The sequence below is a fragment of the Cervus canadensis genome, chromosome 18 (genome assembly GCF_019320065.1).
Source record: "Cervus canadensis isolate Bull #8, Minnesota chromosome 18, ASM1932006v1, whole genome shotgun sequence".
Lineage (NCBI taxonomy): Eukaryota > Metazoa > Chordata > Mammalia > Artiodactyla > Cervidae > Cervus > Cervus canadensis.
This window is the reverse complement of record NC_057403.1, coordinates 42,445,786-42,460,258: the sequence shown is the minus strand read 5'-3', so window position 1 is coordinate 42,460,258 and position 14,473 is coordinate 42,445,786. Positions and strand designations below refer to the sequence as shown.

At 38.3% G+C, this 14,473-nt stretch overlaps 1 long non-coding RNA gene and 1 other non-coding gene across 3 annotated transcripts; one reads left to right on the top strand and one right to left on the bottom strand.

The window, feature by feature from the left end:
- The first annotated feature begins 220 nt into the window (after nt 1–220).
- Nucleotides 221–293, top strand: TRNAE-UUC. Its single transcript has one exon. It is a non-coding gene; the product is annotated as a tRNA-Glu (tRNA).
- A 2,822-nt stretch (nt 294–3,115) lies between these two features.
- Nucleotides 3,116–13,514, bottom strand: LOC122420902. 2 transcript variants are annotated; one of them, XR_006263406.1, is made up of 3 exons: nt 11,888–12,345; nt 6,829–6,959; nt 3,116–3,924 (listed from the first exon to the last, which is right to left on the bottom strand). It is a non-coding gene; the product is annotated as an uncharacterized LOC122420902 (long non-coding RNA). The 2 variants fall into 2 exon arrangements; XR_006263407.1 differs by lacking the exon at nt 3,116–3,924 and adding an exon at nt 13,457–13,514 and having other exon boundaries at nt 4,404–6,959; nt 11,888–12,064.
- Between the last annotated feature and the right edge of the window lie 959 nt (nt 13,515–14,473).

Sequence of the window (14,473 nt, the reverse complement as noted above, 5' to 3'; positions counted from 1 at the left end):
GAATGAATCAGGAGGGAGCCTCCACTGTGGTTCTGGGTAGTTCATCTCTTTGAAGCCAGACCCAAGCTGGCGGCTTGGACGTGGGGTATAAGGCCACCATGAATCAGAAGTCAGCAGTAGCTAAGCAAAGAGTAGCCAGAAACAGAGGAGTCGGCAGAGGTTTGGGCTGAGGGTCCAGGGGAACAGCTAGAGACCAAACAGGAAATCAAAAAAGGGGAATTCCCTGGTGGTCCAGTGGTTAGGACTCTGTGCTTTCATTGCGGAGGGCCCAGGTTTAATCCCTGGTGAGGGAACCAAGATCTAAGACTCCACAAGCCCCACAGCTTAAAAAAAAAAAAAAAAAAGAAATCGAAACAGGGAAAAGAGTGGAGAGCCCTGATGGCACCACCAGGCTCATTGGACATTGTTGAAGACAGCAAGACCAGTTTCAGAAACCGCCCACAGGTAAGAGGGGGATCCTAAGTTCTTTCCAGGTTTGGTCAGAGCTGGATGAGAATCAAGCACCTCTACCTGGCAGTCGTGGGAGAGGCAGGGCTGACAACGGCTACCCTGGTCACTCACTTTTCTCAAGAATGGACTATAGCAGCCTGCTAATCCAGGGTTCTCATTCCTGGCTGCAGATCAGATCGCCTGGCACAGTTTAAAAAACACTAGTGCCCGGGACTTCCCTGGCAGTCCAGTGGTTAAGAATCTGTGATCCAAAGCAGGGGGGTGCAGGTTCGATCCCTGGTCAGGGAGCTGAGATTTCACATGCCTCGGGTCAAAAAAACAAAACATAAAGTAGAAGCGTTATTATTATAACAAATTCAATAAAGACTAAAAAAAAAAAAATCACTAGTGCCTGGGCTTACCCTCCAGGGTCTGATTTTTTACTGGTTCTAGTTGGTAGGATAGATCATTGTTAATAACATACAGCCAGGGTCAAGAACCACTTACCCAATCTTGTCTGTCCCCCAACCCTCCCTCCCAGGGCAGACCTCCACACTTGTCTTTCTAAACCACAGTTTAGTTAGGCACCCTACCTGCAATTCTTAAAGAAAAAAAAAATTAATATTCACACACACACATATACAAGGATGAGAAAAACTTTTTGAGAGTAAAATTTTAATCTTCTGATCATGCACTGAAGTTATTTAGATTTAGAACCTGAAAGGTAACCAAATACAGACATTTTCCCCTAGCCATATATTTGTATGCCCTCCAAAGTGATGGTCTGACTCTAAAAAGATAAGCAATGTGTTGTAAGCCTTCAGAGTACTTTATATTAAAGAGATTCCTTAGCAACTTAAAAATGACAAAATATTAACTTATCAATAACTATTATATACATTTATTCTTATCAAACAGTGCAATTCTAGGGGTTTAAAATTATTTATTTATTTATTTTCAGCTGTGCTGGGTCCTCAGTGCTGCTCACGGGCTTCCTCTAGTTGTGGTGCGTGGGACTATTCTTCACTGTGTGTGCAGGCTTCTCACTGCAGTGGCTTCTCTTGTTGCCGAGCACAGGCTGTAGGGCGTGAGGGCTTCAGTAGTTGCAACTCCCGGGCTCTAGAGCACTGGTTCAGTGGTTGTGGTGCCCAGGCTTCATTTCCCCGCAGCATGTGGCATCTTCCTGGACCAGGAATCGAACCCATGTTCCCCTGCACGGGCAGGAAGATTCTTAACCATTCTTGGACTACCAGGGAAGCCCAATTCTAGGGTTTTTACTAAAGAATCTTACATGCTAAAAGAGAAAATAAAAGAGAATGCCAGGATACACTGATGGGGGAGTTTCTTTGGGACCTGGGGTCAAGGCAGGGCCTCTTGGAGAAGGTGCCATTTGATCTCAGGCTCAAGTGAAGAGAAGGTAGTAGTTATGGGACCATCTGGGGAAGAAGGCTTTCCAGGCAGAGGGAATCATCAGCGAGAAAAGTCTGCAGAGGTTTCTGCCTTGGTGATCAGTGAAGAAAGGCCATAGTGCAGCCTCTTCAGATGACAGACTGCAGCTTATCATCCCAAATATGGAGCGCCCCAACCAGCTGAAGGGCAGAAAACAAACTCCACAAAATAAATGAGGAATAGGAACCAAATACAGTTTCAAAGCACCATGAACAAGCACAGCTGGTGTTATAGGCAGTGTGCTGGGGACGATATTATGCGCTTTTGCATAACATTTATCAAGAACAGAGAATGGCATGGCCCTGCTCAGTTTTCCCTAGGAGTGATACAAAATAATCTTTTATTAATCTTATTTTAAATTTGTTACCATTGTACATGATCTCAGAAGACCAAGTGGAGAACATTTGAAATAAATCAAAGGAATAAATGAATATGAAAGAAAAGACAATTATATGCCGCAATAAAAATTTCTGCCCATTCTGTTACACTGCAAAGCATTTTGTAAATGTAAATATTGTACATAAATGTTAAATAAATCTATTAATATGAACTTCCTCTGGGTTTTTAAAAATAAGAATCTTGGTAGGCAAAGAGTTAGCATTTCATATTGAAAAGTTCCCTCAGGCCCACATTTTCCAGCTTCTAACAGTTACCACAAGGAAGCCATTATCCCAGTAGAGACAATAAGAGTGATGCTCAAAAGCCTTGAGTTGGGGGCAGACAGACCCAGGCTCAAATTCCTACATTGCCATTTAATAATTGTGTGACTTCGAACAAAGTAAGGTATCTCTCCAAGCCCTTATACAGAAATGGGTAAAATGTAATGATTCTTCTTATTGAAAATTGTTATTGTTGGAACAAAAGGAGGTTCTGTTGAGAACAGGGCGCAGTGGCCATGGCATCTTCAGGTTCACCATTCCCATCATCATCTCATCAGAGGGCATGGGTGTGTGCAGGCAGCTCACACTCACACACTTAGAACAACACAAGACAGGCTCAGGATAGAAGAAAACTGGCGTGGCTGCTCCCCTCCCTTTGGGAGACTTGTAATGGACAAGAAGCCCGCTGTAGCTTTATCCACCCATCCTCTCTGACAGTTAAGAATGTATGTTATCTAGGGTGAAACAGATCACCAGCCCAGGCTGGATGCATGAGACAAGTGCTTGGGCCTGGTGCACTGGGAAGACCCAGAGGAATCGGGTGGAGAGGGAGGTGGAGAGGGGATCGGGATGGGAAATACATGTAAATCCATGGCTGATTCATGTCAATGTATGACAAAACCCACTGCAATGTAGTGAAGTAATTAGCCTCCAACTAATAAAAATAAATGGGAAAAAAAAAAAAGAATCCAGGACTGATGAGCTCAGTTTGTTGCCAACTGGTTGCCTGTGCATCTAGCCTAACCGGTTTGACTTCTCCTTCTTGATTAAGGAATTTGATGATAATCTTAAGAAGGGTTTCTGGAGAGAATCTTTCCTGCAACAAACTGTCACCCGGAAACTCATAAAGGATACCACCCATCCGTACAAATAGAAATTCAACTCTGTGGCAATTAGTTACTTTGGAGGACTACAGAGATTAATGTTATTCACGATGGAGAAAGATATTCCACTTTAGGCATACTTCGTATGCTGCCAGCAGGGGTATGAACATATTTTTTCCCTTTTCCATTCAAAACAAAGACAATGAGTGCATTAATTAGAAGCTGTAGGATTTATTCTAGGTAACAACTCAGAATATAAATTGAGAGAGGAAAAGGGAAAAGACTATAACCAGGAGTCATCCATCACTACCTCATCTGTTGGTGAGGTTACACTCCCAGGATTCCAGCTGTCTGTCCTGAGTTTACTCTGCTTCACAGCTTTGGACCCTCTGTAGAGTGACTGATCAAAATGACCATGCCCTTGTGCTTCACCAGAATAACCATGGCCTCCTCTGGACAATCAGTGGTCCTTGCAGACTCAAGAGTCTTTTAACCAAAGGGTGGACTGTTTCCTTATTGACATCATTAAACACTAGGTGTATCTGGATGACAAATATTGTTCTCTGTAGGACAAAAAAGACACAGAAGGTGAGCTATTCTTCCATGTGTGCATGCTCAGTCTCTCAGCTGTGTCCAACTCTGTGACCCCATGGCCTGTAGCCTGCCGGGCTTCTCTGTCTATGGGATTCTCTAGGCAAGAATACTGGGGTGGATTGCCATTTCCTCCTCCAGGGGATCTTCCCGACCTAGGGAGTGAACTCATGTCTCCTGCGTCCCTATATTGCAGGCAGATTCTTATTACTAAATGACCTTATGAACACAAATCCTTAAAGGTCTAGCAGGGGTACGTGGTGGTGATTTAGTTGCTCTGTCGTGTTCAACTCTTGCAACCCCCATTGACTGTAGTTCACCAGGCTCCTCTGCTCATAGGATTTCAGACAAGAATACTGGAGTGGGTTGCCATTTCCTTCTCCAGGGGATCTTCCCAACCCAGAGATTGAACCCAGGTCTCCTGCATTGCAGCAGATTCTTTACCGACTAAACCAGGGAGCATGGGGGCAAGTACACTTAATATTCAAAATACTACATGAGTTATGTACAATAAACAAGCTGTTTAGTTTCGTGGGAAAAAAAATTAATGACCCCTGAGTGAGAACTCAGGTTTAAATCTGAGGTTGATTACTGAGCAGCTGTGTGACCTTGGACGTGGTCATTTCATTTTTCAGAATATATTTACTCATCTATAAAATGGGAATGATAATATTTATTTCAGGTTCCTCATAACACGGTGGTGGAAATTAAACAGAGAGTGTATGTGAAAGCACTTTGAAAACTGCCAGAGGAGCTGCCGTGTAAATGGTATCATTATTACCAATTTCTAGAAATTATTGAACACCATATCCTTAGACCATATCGGCAAGTAGACACCTGACAAATGAGAACTCATTACTGTGTCATATCCCATTGTCTCTGGCTGTTTTCATCCTCAGCTGATAGGGTGGGCCTGTGGGCCCTGTTAGCATAAATCCTTGGTAGAGGGCATTTCTCTAAAGGTAGAAAGAATTTCTAGATCCTGTCCCGCTGCACCTCTGCGTCCTTTCACATACTCATACTACCAAACATACATCACTCAAAATTCCTAAAGCAAGACAAGAGAAACACAGGAAGTATATAAGCTCCTCTGTTTTAGATTTTCCCACTGTTGTCAAGATTCTTTACAGATCCAAATGGCCACAGCCTCAACTCCTAAAATCCTTGTAGAATAACAACTTTATTTACCATGTGTTGAGCGCTTACTGTAATGCGTCACAGTGCAGAGTATCTTTTTTAATCCTCACAACAAGCATATGGAATACTGTTACTGCTCCCAGTTGAAAGATTGGGAAGTTGAGACTTGAAGAGGTTAAGCAACCTCCCTGAGGGTCACATGCTAGCTCCTAAGTGGCAGAGATAGGACTAGACTCTAGTCTGCTTGGCTTCAAAGTACATGGTCTGACTGCTACATTATCAAGTTTCTCCTAAAACACTGTTCTGTTGTTACTGTTAGTTTTGTGTAGAACCTATCACTGGGAGAAGTGGTTATTGAGCACTTAGACTTCTTCACCATCAAACTAGAGACTGTCAAATGATTCATTTTTTCACCTAACAAATATTTCCAACCAACAAACACCTAATGTCTGCTATGTATTGCACTGGGGAGGGAGTGGTCTGACACTGTGAATGAATCCTGTCCCTTAATCCTAAAAGAGATTTGGTGTCAGGATAATAGATCAATGACAACTTTTTCTCTAAGGTGTGTTGACATGTATTGCATTAGGAAAATCCCTTCAAATTATAATACAAACTCATGAGGATTTTCTTCATCAACTATAAAAAGAGTCACCCTAGGATTTCTTTAATTTCATGCATTCAATCCATGAAACAATAAAAATTTGCTAGGTTTTTATTGGGAGGCAGTTACTCTGCTAGCCAACCTAAAGACAATATTACATCAATGAAGCCTTTGTTTACTCACTGCCATTCCAGAAATAACAGAGAACACCTAATGTTAACACATGTTCATTCTTAGTTATGTAACTTGACAAGGAAAGGAGGTAGTTGAGATAAAAGTATATATATCTATAAAGATATATATATATATATATATATATACACACATACACATATATATATATATCTCCATATATCACTATGACCAAGAATTTGAGACTCTTCCCACTTTAAACTTTCACAAAGATGTTTTGAGCTTATAAACAATCCTCTTAATTTGCTCTGTGGGGGCTTCCCTGGTTGTCCAGTGATTAAGAATCCACCTTCCAATGCAGGGGACATGGGTTCGATCCCTAGTCAGGGAAATAAGATCCCACGTGCTGTAGGGTATCTAAGCCTCATGCCACAGCTACTGAGCCCACACACACTGCAACATGTGTGTAGCAACGAGAGAACCACACGTGCTGCAACAAAGGTTCCCTGTGCTGCAACTAAGACCAATGCAGCCAAATAAATAAATGATTTTTTAAAATTTGCTCTGTGGAAGAAATATTTATGAACAGTACAATAGCTAAAATTAGGCTGCAAAAAAAAAAAAAGGAGGTAAGGGAAGAGATGAAAGGCAGCATAGGTAAGCCAGCAGCTAAGTAAACTCTTAAATAACCATCAGGGTTTTTAATGAGTTTTTCATGGCTTCTGAGCACCCAGATCAAATCAAGCTTTCATTTTTCTGAATGATGGTTCCACTTTGTACATTAAGCTTATTTTCAGATTTGTGGGGGCCTTCTCTTGGAGAGATGTAAACTCCCTGAATGAAATGGCCTGGCTGTATTTCTTTATACCGTTATACAGTGAGCAGAACAATTCTGGGCACATAACAGGCACTGAATATGTACTTGCTGATTAATAGATTAAGATTCTTGGAAAGTTAACAGTAATACATGAAGGATTGCAGAGAACAAAAATAGAGATAGTACCTAAAAGCCACCATCTTCCCATCTGTTGGAAGCAGTTAGAATATAGTCGTTAAGAAGCCAAGTTCTGTCATTTTCTATTTATGAATTTTGGGGAAAATTACTTAATCTTCTGTGCCTCAGTTTATCTTCACCTGTAAAAATGAAAAGAAAAAAAAACAGATTGTCTATATTATAAACATGTTATGAGAATAAAATTTCATTTATAGCATTTATAACACTAGCATATGGTAAATATATAATAGATGTTAGCTATCATTATTTGTGATTCTTTTCTCTTATTTTTGAGACTGCAAAAGTGATTTAAAATGAGAAAGATGATATAACAGATTGACTTCAAAGATAATAGGAAATTTAGTTCCTTACCACCACTAAGTTTAACTTAAATAATGAAATTCACAGTTGACTTCAGGTAAAGAATGGCAGACTGCCCATGTGCATCTACTTTCACTCCCTCCCAAGACCACTAAAATGGCAGAAAACAATCTTATTTATTGGGCTGCATTGGGTCTTAGTTGCCACATGTGGGCTTAGTTGCTCCAAGGCATGTGGGATCTTAGTTCCACCACAAAGGATTGAACCCAAGCCCTCTGCATTGCAAGGTGGATTCTTAACCACTGGACCACTAGAGAAGTCCCAGAAAGCAATCTTTTAAAGGGATAAACCCATAGGGATTTGGAGAATAAGAGAGGATATAACAGCAATGAACTTTCTTCAGTCAAACCCTCACATGTATGGAAACTGGGTTTATACCAGTTCTGACATGGATTGCAGAACAGTGCAGAAGGATAGAGAGTGGTTGGAAAAACACAACAGAGCATCCAAGAGATGTGAAACAACAAAAGATCTAACTTATGTATAATTGGCATCCCAGGAAGAAAAAATAAGGAGAAATAATACTCAAGAATATTCCAAAATGAATAACAGATACCAAAAAACTCAAAGAACACCTAGCAGAATTAATCCTCCCCTCCCCAAGATATGCCCACACCATATGCATATTACGTAGAAACTGCTGAAAACCAGAGACAAAGGAAGTTATGAAGGGAGTCAGTGGGAAAAAGACACACAGCATATAGAGGAATGAAAATTAAAGAGTTAGAGTAGACTTCTCCAGAAACTATGCAAGGGATGAGGTCTCTGTAGCTGAACAACAGCAAAAAACTGTCAAGTCAGAACCTATACCCAGCAAAAATGTCTTTCAAAAAGGAACAGGAAATAAAGACTTTTCTGAACCAAAACCATAAAACAAATATGAGCAAATTAATTGCCAGTATATCAATGTTATATGTAATGTTAAAGAGTGCTTTAGACAGAAGCATATAATAGCAGACAGAAATTTGAATCCTCACAAAGAAATTAAGAGCCCTGGAAATGGAATAACTAAAGGTAAACAAAGTCCAAATTTAATTTTTTGTTGCTTTCAGTTGCTCTGAAAGATAACTACCTAAAGCAAAAAAAGTAATATTGTGTATTTATAGCATATGTAAGAGTAAATATGTGGCAAAAACAGAACAAGAGATGAGAGAAGAAATTGGGGGTATATTGTCCTTATCATTTCAGTTCAGTTCAATCACTCACTCATGTCCGACTCTTTGCGACCCCATGAATCGCAGCACGCCAGGCCTCCCTGTCCATCACCAACTCCCAGAGTTTACTCAAACTCATGTCCATCGAGTCGGTGATGCCATCTAGCCATCTCATCCTCTGTTGTCCCCTTCTCCTCCTGCCCCCAACCCCTCCCAGCATCAGGGTCTTTTCCAGTGAGTCAACTCTTCTCATGAGGTGGCCAAAGTATTGGAGTTTCAGCTTCAGCATCAGTCCTTCCAATGAACACCCTTATAGCAGACATGAAATGGGATATAATATGAAAGTAGACTGATTAGATAAGAGGTACATGGTAAACCCTGAAATATTCAATTTTTTAAAAAGAGTTGCACATGATAATTCGATAATGTAAATAACATTGAATCATAGAAAATGCTCAATTAATTAAAAAGGAGGCAAAATGAAAGGAAACGAAAGACAAAATGGAACAAATAGGAAACAGCTGGTTAGATGGTAGATTTTAATTCAACCATATTGATAATCACATTAAATGTAAGCTACACTAATTCAAAGGTAGATTGTTATATTAGATAAGAAGCAAGAGTCAACTATATGCTGGCTACAAGAATACCACTTTAAATATAAAGACATAAATAGATTAAAGAATGAAAAAAGATGTTCCATGCAGACACTGCTCAAAAGAAAGCTGAAGTAGCTTTATTAATATCAAAACAAGATTGGACAAGAAATATTACCAGTGATAGAGAGGCTTATTACTTGATGAAAAAGGATTCAATCCTCCAAGAAGACAGAAACATTAATGACTTTACGCCTATAATTTCAACAACTTAGAACAAGTGGACAAATCCCTCAAAAAGCACATCTTACCAAAATTAGCACAAGAAGAAATAGAAAAATTCAAAGAGCTTTATATCCATTTTCAAAATTGAATTCATAATTAAAAACCTTTCAACAGAGAAAGCCTCAGGTCCAGATGGCTTTACTCAACAAATTCTATCAAGGGTTTAAGGACAAAACTAATACCAGTGTTATATAAACTCTTTGAGAAAATAGAAGGAAATGCTTTTCAAGTAGTTTAATGAGGCCAACATAACCCTGTTATTAAAACCTGACAAAGACATTACAAGAAAAGAAAATTATAGACCAATATCTTACATGAATAAATATACAAAGTCCTCAATAAAATATTAACAAATCAAATTCAGTGTTATATGAAAAGAACAAATGTTATTAATAAATGGAGCTTTTGCCGGGATTAAAGGTTGATTTTACATTATGAAATCAATAGTTGTAATTCATCACATTAACAGAATCAAAGAGAAGAAAAATCTCAATTGATGCAAAAACATTTTTGACAAAATGGCATACTCATTCATGAAAAGAAACTCAGAACTCTAGGAAAAGAAAGGAATTTCATCAACTTGATAATGGGCATATATGAAGAAACAACAGTTAATGTCATACTTAGTGGTGAAATAGTGAATGCTTCTTAGTTCAGGAATAAGATACCCAATGTCTCCACATCTATTCAACAATATACTGGAAACCCTATCTGGCACAACAATGTAAGAAAAAAAAGTATAAAAATTAAAAAGAAGCAAAAGTCTTTTCTTTCACAGTTGACATGATTGTATATAGAAAACACTCTAAGGAATCTACCCCCCCCAAAACAACTAGAACTGAAGAGTGAATTTAGTCACAAGAATTAAGGTCAATATACAAAATTTATATTTCAAAAGTTACCAGCAAATTATTAGAAAATGAAATTAAAAAGCAATTCATTTACATTTGTAGGAAAGGCATAAAATACTCAAAGAAAATATAGATAAGACTTATATTCTTAAAACTGCTACATACTGTAGAAAGTTATTAAATAAAAACTTAAATCATATAACATGTTTAAGGATGGGAAAAATCAATACTGCTAAAGTTTCAGTTCATCCCTAATTGATCTATAAATTCAGTGCAGTCCCAATCAAAATTCCATGAGGCTTGTAGTAGAAATTAACAAGTTGATTATATATGTATATGAAAATGCAAGAGCTAAAAAAATAGTAAAAATAACCTGAGAAAGAAAAACAAATTTTGAAAACCTGTACTTTTAAATTGTGCTGAAAACTACAATAATTAAGACGCTGTTACTTACATAAGGAAGATAAAAAAGTCAGTGAAGCAGAATAAAGTCCTGAAATACACACACACACACACACACACACACACACACACCCATGTGGAAAGGAAAGTTTTCGCAACAAATGATGCTAGAACAATTGTATACTCATATTTAAAACAGAAAGAACCTCGACCTCTACATCACACCATACACAAAAATTATATTTAGATAGGAAAGGAATCCTTCATGTAAAATCTGAAACTAGAAAGCTTCAATGTTTTCTAAAAGAAAACATAGAAGAGTATTTGCATGATCTCATGGTTGGCAAAGAGCTCTTTGATAAGATACAAAAAGCACAAATCATAAAATAAATCAAAAGATGGACATAACCAAAATGTAAAATTTCTCATCAAGTAATACCATTGAGAATATGAAAAGATAAAATACAGACTGGGAGAGAGATTTGCAAAGTCAATTTCTGACAAACAGCTTGTCTAGAATGTATAAAACTCCCATAAATCAATAATAAAAACATCCCCAAAGTGGAAACAAATGAGCATCAATAAATAAAATTGATAAACAAACAGCAGTATTTTTATACAATGGAACACTACTTGCCAGTTAAAAAGAATTTCTGCATGAATCTCAAACATATCATTTTGAGCAAAAGAAGTCAGGAACAAAAGAGTACATGATATATAATGCCTTACAGAAAGTTCCAGAGCAGGTAGATGTGATCTACAGTGAAAGAAATAAGAAAGGCGATTGCTTTACAGAAGGGGACTGATTGCAGGGATCTAGAAGGAACTTTTGGGGGTATTGCAAATGTTCTGCAGTTTGATATACAGTTATGTCAGTATATTCTTTCATTAAAATATATATGGTGATGGACAGGGAGGCCTGGCGGCTGCAGTCCATGGATCACAAAGAGTTGGACACGAATGAGCGACTGAACTGAACTGAAAATGTATTGAATGGTACATTGAAAATCTGTGCATTCATTGTATATAAATTATACCTTGGTTTTAAAAAAGTAATTAAAGAAAATCCACCTTCATGGTAAAGGCTTAAGCAAGTCACAGCAATGATTTCATTTATGTAACATCCCAACACTGGTAAAGCAAAACAACCTATTTCTCCCTGTGACATTATTTTCTAAATAATCTGCTGTAAGAATTGAAAGTGGTTGCCTCTGGTGGGTAGGGTGGGAGGCTGGGGAGAAGGCTTAATTTTTTAATTTTTTAATCACAAAACCTGGAACTACTTGACCCTTCAAAAATCTGTGCATATATAACTTCAGTAAAAATAGAGAACAACAACAATAACCAAAAAATCATACCCATTTGCAAGTTGGTGATATTAGCTTCCATAGAGACTTACTGCCATTGGTTTTCAAGAGGAAATTATTTCTGATGGGTGAATCTGGCAGAACTTCAGGCTGTTAAGACCAGGAGACTTGAGTCGGTCCATTTGCTGTTGGTGTTCATGGGGGCCACCTTGTTACCAGTCAAGCAGAAAAGACAGCGGGGAACTCAACTCATCCAGGGTGACAATACTCTGGGAAGGGGGGCATTAAATTAGAGGAAGTGAGCAGAACTGTGGCAGACGCCCGGTCTGTACTCCCTAATCACAGAGCCTCACTTTCACCAAACTGACACCAATGTTAAGTCAGATTAAATATCGTCTAATTAGCCAGCATACACAAGAATTCAAGCCCAGTGACTAGGTAGGATTCAGCCCAATAAAGGAAACATGAGTACTTGTAAATTCTCAGTCACTTCCCCCACCCCACCCCCATCTGCCATCTCCACCAACTGCTACAAGATTTGTCCATTTTGTTTTCACGCATCTCCACTTTTCAGGGCTCTGCTTGTAATATTTACAGAAAAAGGCAATGCTGGTAAACAGTTTCACACAATGAGGTGTGAGAGTTGATAGGGTCCTATTCAAGCTCTGAACTCTCCTGATGAGCTGCCAAAAGTTGTTATGAATGGCCCGGCTGACAGGGTGATGACTGATAAAGGAAAAAACAAACAGCTCTGGTAATTCATGAAAACACACAGCGCTGAGACAACTCAAAGTGGCGAGTGACAGTTAAGATAATGGAATTTTGGAAGCTTTTCTTAAAGGGATCCTCAGTATACAATTATTCTGTTAACAGATTCTTCCTTAATGTAGCTGGATCTTCAACTTTTTTTCTGCTGAAAGATATTTATTATGATCGCTGGCAGAGAGGTGCTGGCCTGGGCTTTTATACTATGATCAGTTTTTCATATAATTTCCTCTTTCAAGACCAGGATGAATTTTAGCTGAAGCCTGTGCCTGCCATTTAAAGAAATAGAATATCCTATTTCCATTTCTATTACGAGAAACATTTCAAAGCATTCTTCCCTCATTTCTTTCATTTATAAACCATTTGCCACAAACCTTTGATTAGAAAATAAATATTGGTTTACACACTCAACTGCTAATATTTTAAAAGACAACAATTTAAATGTGGTTGAAGTCAATTTCCAATTCACATAGCCTATTTGGGGTTCATTTCCTTAAATCAGGCGTGACCAAGCAAGAAAGTATCAATTTGTCACTGTTTTGCCTTTGTACCCAATGTTTTTTCATGAAGTGCATTGTGGTTTCTGTAACAATGGCCTATTTCTCAATTAATGTTTTAGAAAGCAAGAATATAAAGATATATATAAAGCATGTGTATATGTACATAGAATACTACAATGAGCAAGGGGAATGTGTTCACAGAAGTATTTTAGAGCCCAGCTACTGAGAGGTTTGGGAAAAAGCAGCTTGTTAAAAATGCAGAATCTCAGTCCTGCCCAAAGCACTGTTCCCCTGCCCCCACAGAACCACATAATTTGCGTTTAAACAAGATCCCCAAGTGATCCATATGCACATAAAGTTTTGAGAATCTCTAATTTAGATGATTGAGTTTTTTACCTTAATAGTTGAGCTTCCCTGATAGCTCAGTTGGTAAAGAATCTGTCTGCAATACAGGAGACCTTGGTTTGATTCCTGGGTTGAGAAGATCCCCTGGAGAAGAGAAAGGCTACTCACTCCAGTATCCTGGCCTATAGTCCATGGAGTCACAAAGAGTCGGATGCCACTTTCACTTTTAACCTTAATAGTTTAAGTTTTAGAGAGGAGAAAGTTTATAGGTAAGAGGATCCATATTTTCCAAAAAGTTTAAAACTATATCATAAATTCTATAAAGCTGCCTCCAAGTCATTTAATATCTTCATTTAAAGCTGTTACTTTCTTTTCCTCCCCGTGAAGAAGTCTTAGAGCATCCTTGAACTCATCAAACCTTCTAAGGGAGATTCATCCTTTTCATGAATCATGTTCCTTTACCCCAAACATTGATAGAGTTGTCCAGCACATTCCTGAAGGGTAGGCATGATGGAAGGGTAGAGCCTGGATATTAAAAATCCAGAACCTATTGTTAGATTTAAAAAATTGAATCACTGTAGTGAACCATGTTACTTTTATAACTAATAAAAACATTTTAAAAACATTTGAAAAATCATATTTTGATTGTAATGTTGACTGTTCTGCTAATACAAGGCAGAGTTGAGTATTTTACAGAAGAGATGTCAGAATCCTTGGAAAGGCCTAGACAATAGAAGTGGCTTTCACTCACCTGCTAAAGTCTACAAAAATCCACCACTGGACTCACAGTCCTTTCATTTTGCAGTTTGATGGTATTTGTGGCATCTTCTTTAGACTTGGATGGATCTTAGGATGTAGTCCAACTCTCAACAAATTTCCTGGGTGTTGAGAAATTTAAAAACGTGTAAACACTTAGGATGGTCTGAAATACTGTAAACAAAGACAAAAGAGAAAGGGTAAACTGAAGGAAATATTTGCCTTAAGGGTTCATTTCCTCGATTGAAGAGGGGTCCATATAATTCAGGTGGAGAAAGATATACCAGTGGAAAAGTGGACAAAGGATATGAA